General features: G+C 33.0%; 1 long non-coding RNA gene across 3 annotated transcripts; it reads right to left on the bottom strand.

Moving 5' to 3' along the window:
* Positions 1-593: 593 nt before the first annotated feature.
* LOC122605991 lies at positions 594-2,423 on the bottom strand. 3 transcript variants are annotated; one of them, XR_006324780.1, is made up of 3 exons: positions 1,617-2,423; positions 1,346-1,441; positions 594-1,144 (listed from the first exon to the last, which is right to left on the bottom strand). It is a non-coding gene; the product is annotated as an uncharacterized LOC122605991 (long non-coding RNA). The 3 variants fall into 3 exon arrangements; XR_006324779.1 differs by lacking the exon at positions 1,346-1,441; XR_006324778.1 differs by lacking the exon at positions 1,617-2,423 and having other exon boundaries at positions 1,346-1,610.
* Between the last annotated feature and the right edge of the window lie 3,651 nt (positions 2,424-6,074).

The following is a 6,074-nucleotide window of genomic DNA, read 5'->3' as shown; positions in this document are numbered from 1 at the left end:
CTCACTTTATCAAAAAGTGAATTTAAGTCACTGGTTTATAGTTATTGGGAGATTAGGAGGTAAGTGTTAATCTCAACCATTGATGAGAATGATCGAATGACTAAGATTAAGCCCTTGAGATACAAAAAAAAAATTAAAGTTTCATTTGAACAAACCACTATTAAGGATACATACATACATATATATATATATATATATATATGACTCAATCCGACTTGGACATATTATTCTTTTCGGTTGTGTCAATTAGATTACCAAAACTTAAGGACCTTCATGAGGTAAAAACCTAGATCTGCCACTAAAATCAAAAAAAAAATTTGGTATCCTTCTTGAATACTAGCCTGGTGCCCGCGCGTTGCGACGACTTTACGGTGATTACATACAAAACATGCGAGGTGAGGAGACGACGTAATTGCAAATCAAACATTTGTGTTAATTTGTAAAATTTACCATGATATATCGCCATCTAACAATAAAAAAAAACATAAAAGGTTGTAAAATTATATAGCATAATAAAGGACAAACTACATAATGTAAATAATCCTAATGCCATAATCTCATAGCATCTTATCAAACGAAACTAAAGTAGTGTATGAATACATGAATTAATTATAAGTAGTTTGAAAAAGGTCAGGTAATGTCAACCATAATTCTAGCATTGAAAAGAACCAAGAAGTTAGATTTTACATGTTAGCATAATTTCAATTGAGAATGAAAAAGTGTTATAGAAATCTCAAATGTCTAAACGCTCTGAAAAAATTGGTATCTTGACAACGAAAATGTACCATGTAAACCTCTGTGCAAAGAACACAAACTTCTTTGTGCCATATTTTGCCGAGTGGGTACTCAAATTTGTAGGCTGTAGCTTTCAGATGCAAGTTTCACCAGAACGTCTTGAATGCACCTTGGCTCATTTTCCTGCCGGCAACATCTTCGATTCTAGGTTCTGAACGCTTTCTTTTGACATCCGTGGCAAGGAATATGGGTTGTCTCGTAGGAGTTTGATGACTACTACTCGCCAAGTTGCTTTCAGAACTTTTGTCTGATTGCTTGTCAAAAGAACTTGAACTCCTTTTGAAAGATAGTTCTTTTGGTTATGTGTTTGCTGAAGACCTATCCCTTTGGGGCATGATTTCTTGCAAATCTGTAGCTCAAGTTATATACTCGTACTAATTATTAATGAATCTTATACAACAACAAATCACCAACATTTATAAAGATTACGAAAATCTAGCATCATCACGCGACATACAATAACTGTTGCGATGTGCTATATATGGGGCATTTGCACTTTGGAGAAATACCTAATTATAATAAATTTGAAATACTCGATTTTATAACTCACTCTTCTTGTCAACAATATTGTGTTGTTAACCGACCCGTTTTGACCAGCTACCCAATTGTTCCCCCTCCATAGCTAGTTTGTCTACACAATTTGTTCCTACATATATATAGCTCAAGAATCATGCACGGACCTGAAAATCTCCAAGGACAGTTTTGGGTCGATCTGGCTCGTTTGGACCCATTACCCACCCTTTTGCGCCTCTAAACATGCGATACAAAAAATGGGAATTATATTTCTCTTTTTTTGAAGGATAAAAAGAAATTAAACTCACTATGTGAAAGTAATCTGACTGTTAATCGAATCGCTTCCAAGCTCCATCATCTGGAAAGGCAAACACAACATGAAAGTCCATATAAAAGACGTAAATGCTCTTATGCTCAAAAGAAATCATAAGAATAGGCCGTAACATGAAATATAATAAATAAATCTAAGTGCTAATTATTAACATCACGAAGTTGGTCCAAGCGCTGTTTCAAGACAGGCATCCCAATTTTAAATTAGAAATCTCAGGATCCTCAAATACCTATAAAATGAATGATGTAAACAACGGAAATTAGCTGAAATGATCACATGTTTAGAGAGTTGTATTAATAGAAGGTAATATGGGTTTCTGGAATGGCCCCTAGGCCCTCATAAAACCTAGTAAGTATATATAGATTAAACGGTGATTAAATGTTATTGTACGTTTATGTATTGTACGGCCGAAAAACCTGGTAAGTATATATAGATTGATCATAAAAGATACACGCTAACACTACAGCAATTATCTGATCTCTATACAACCACACACATCTATAAAACATATAACATTTTCTCCATTAGTTTGCACTTATAAAAGTGTTTAAGATCTTCACATTAATAACTGTCAACGAATATTTTTAACTGCTATAACATTTAACAATATCCAAAACTCACCCGATGTGATAGCACTTTTCCATTTGATGTTGAAGCTCTTGAGGCTTCGAATTGAATTACATAATTGCATCAGTTGCAATAACAACTAACTATCAGTTGCATTAACAATGACTACAAAGAAACTTACCCAATCTCATTGGTCTTCATTTCATTGAACCAAAAGCTAGAGCCGACACCAGTTAGAACACCAGTTAGAACACTAAAACTTAACTCAGGTGATATTAAAACGAAGATCATCATGCAAAAACAAAGACATACACTTGCTTGAAACCACCAAAAATATGGATGTTCAATCAAAGAAAATAAGTAAAGAAACACACCCAATAAGCAAGCAACCAGGGGTAGAGTAGAATATGTGTGAGTGCCAGTTGTAGGAACCAATTTAGACTTAAAAGAGCTACCGCATCAGCCGCCATTGTGTTCTTAATGGTGGAGAAGAGCTGCACATGACATCACTATTTAACAACAAACAAACAACCATAAAACAACTGTTAATTATGGAATGGAAGGATTCAGAATTCCGCTATTTACCATCAATATTATCGAAATACCCACTTCTATTAACGACTCAAGCTGTAGCTTGACGCTTCATAAAGGTGCCATCATTTTTTATAAAATTGCATGTATTAGGGGCTATCTAACATAATTGAGTTTGGAAAAAGTTACTAATACAAGGACACTTCCAAAAGAGGGAATTAATCAACATGTACAAAAAAAAGACATGCCTCAGTTAAAGTGGATCGTCTATCCATAAACATAATTCACATGAGCAGGAACACCGAATTTAAAACATTGGTTGCAAGACATGGTGACATTTTCCATTTCAATGAGTTACATAGGTTCATATTCTATTCGTATCGCACTGATTCTTCCATTTTTCTAATTTGATCAGGAGTGTAGCTAACACCTTTATAAGAAATCACACATCAACTTCAATCAGAACCATAATCAAGTTCTTTTTTTTCACATAAAAACCAATACCCAGTTTCCGCGCGCCATGGCTACTGAGATCCAGAAAGTAATGACAATACCTAGTACTCACAAAACCCTCAGAATTAAAGCGGAAGGCGGTTACAAAAAAATAATAATGACAATATCTAATTTCCGCCATAGCTACTGAGATTCAGAAAGTAATGACACTCCTAGTTGAAGTCAAACACATTATATATCACAATCGCATACCGTATATTCAAACAAAACATATAGATACAAATATAATAATAGTAACTTACATCGAATGGATTAACTTCTTCTCCATCGCCAAAGGGATTAGGATCGAAATGCGCAGTCATCTCACCACCGACTCACTGACTTCTATCTTGCAACATATATAGATACATAATTTAATACATATAGCGAAAATAAGAATAACAAAGTGTTCTGTGAGTTGATATTAATTAATTATAATTATAGTTATCTATATATATCTAAAAGTTCTATCTAGCAAGTGGAAAAATTGACGCATTTTTGACGTTTTATCGGTGTCTACTTAATAGGTTTAATTAGCATTTCATTAATATGATAGTTAATAATCTCTTTTACTAATGATTCAATGTAATACTATATCCATGAATTGTGTTTCTTGCAATTGGTTATTGTGTCATTGAATGCATTGATGCATTTGGATGGTAATTAGATGGATAGATGAATTTATATATATCTAAAAGTTCTATCAAGCAAGTGGAAAAATTGACGCATTCTTGACGCTTTATTGGTGTCTACTTAATAGGTTTAATTAGCATTTCAATAATATAATAGTTAATAATCTCTTTTACTAATAATTCAATGTAATACTATATCCGTGAATTTTGTTTCTTACAATTGGTTATTGTGTCATTGAATGCATTGATGCATTTAGATGGTAATTAGATGGATAGATGATTTTTTTTTATGTATTTATATGTGTATGAATTATGATCTATTGAATGCTTAATGTTAATGGATTGTTAATTATTAATGTAAGTATATCAATGTATTGATCGACAATTATAAAGATGGTAATGGTAATAATGGGAAGTGGACGGTGAAGCCGAAAACTGATAAGTGGAATGCGAAAAGCGGAGGATTCCAACCGTTCAGGTAACTTTTTATTTCATGCCATTATTATTATTATTATAAGTAAATTACTCAATAATGATAAGCACTCCTGCCCTCGCTCACCATATTCCATCACCAAAACCACTAATCTAATCCATCGATCTTACTTTTCACTTTTCACCAGAAACACAATCCAATCTTTAATTATATATATCCATTTTATTGTTATAATTAGATTTTTGTTGCTAGTATATTTTTTGCTTATGTGTTTTATTATAGATTCTTGCCAGATTCACCATCTTTTTCTATATCTATCGTCATGATATTGGGTTAAATATTACAGGTTCTTTTCTTCTTTTTGTAATGATCCTTTTTCTTTATAGAATTGATGATACGTCGATTAACATATACTGTTTTAAAATGCAATCTAATATCATTATATAAATAAAGAGAGTTATGTGGGTCCCATGCCACCTAGCATGGGGGAGTGTGAGGAAGATTAGGATATTTAGGTGGCGATTCCCTGCTGGTATCCGTATTATGTATACGGTTTTACGTCATCCAATCCTTTGAGGGTAGTGACTATGTTAACAATGATTTGAGGGATGAGAGTTCAAGTACTCTCTTATGATGGAGTTTTCTTGTTCTCTTGTATATCTAAAAGTTCTATGATGGGAGTGGAAAAATTAGTGCATTCTTGACGTTTTATCGATGTGTACTTAATAGGTTTAATTAAGGTACTTATAAATAAGGTTAATTATCTATATACTATAAATTGAGTTACATGAAGCTATTTTACATCAATCTAATGGGGTACTAAAAATTATGTTGCCTATATATTTCTCTAATCCTTTTTTTTGTGATTTATGATTTGTATGGAATGAAATATTGGTATTTTCTATCCTTTTTTGGTGCCCAATTTGAAACCGTCACATATCATAGATCATCATCACTCATGTCTTCAGATATGTACATTTCATACCTTCATTCAATTGCAACAAACTCAGCTCATCAACACGCACACAGACATCAAACTCGAACTTAACAATAAAAAAACCTCAAAATAAGACAATCTTATAAACGTACAAAATAACCCGTGAAGCCTGGCCGTGCAACGCACGGGCCTTCACTCTAGTCTATACTATATATATAAAAAAATGGTAGAGTATTTAGAAAGAATGGAAGAAACCTGCTAATGATGGAGAGAAAAATAATGATGGAGATAAACCTGTTAATGATGAAGGAGCGGTCGAGGAAGATTTGATTTTGGTGGCAAGCGACGATCGCCTCAGAAAGGGGGCTTTTTTTGGGTTGTCTGATATTGATAGAAGAGAATTGGGTGTGTAAAGAATTGGTAAGGGTAGTTTTGTCCAACTAGGTCATCGGATATAGGAAGATGTAGTAAGTTGAAGGGCATTTTAAACTTATCAGGTTCTTAATAACTATTAGCTTCTTAATGACTTAATGACTTTAGTTTCGTTGATACGACGCTATGAGATTATGGCATTAGGATTATTTACATTATGCCGTTTGTCCTTAATTATGCTATGTAATTTTACAAACTTTTATGTTTTTTTTTTTTGTTAGATGCCGATATATCATGATAAATTTTAAAGAAAATAAGTAAAGAAACACACCCAATAAGCAAGTAACCATGACATCACTCCTTAACAACAAACAACCATAATTCGGACTTCCGTCTATTTACCATCAATATTATCGAAATACCCACTTCTATTAACGAGTCAATCTGTAGCTTGACGCTTCATAAAGGTGC

The sequence above is a fragment of the Erigeron canadensis genome, chromosome 6 (assembly GCF_010389155.1).
Source record: "Erigeron canadensis isolate Cc75 chromosome 6, C_canadensis_v1, whole genome shotgun sequence".
Lineage (NCBI taxonomy): Eukaryota > Viridiplantae > Streptophyta > Magnoliopsida > Asterales > Asteraceae > Erigeron > Erigeron canadensis.
The sequence above is the reverse complement of the archived record's forward strand: the minus strand, read 5'-3'. Positions and strand labels throughout refer to the sequence as shown.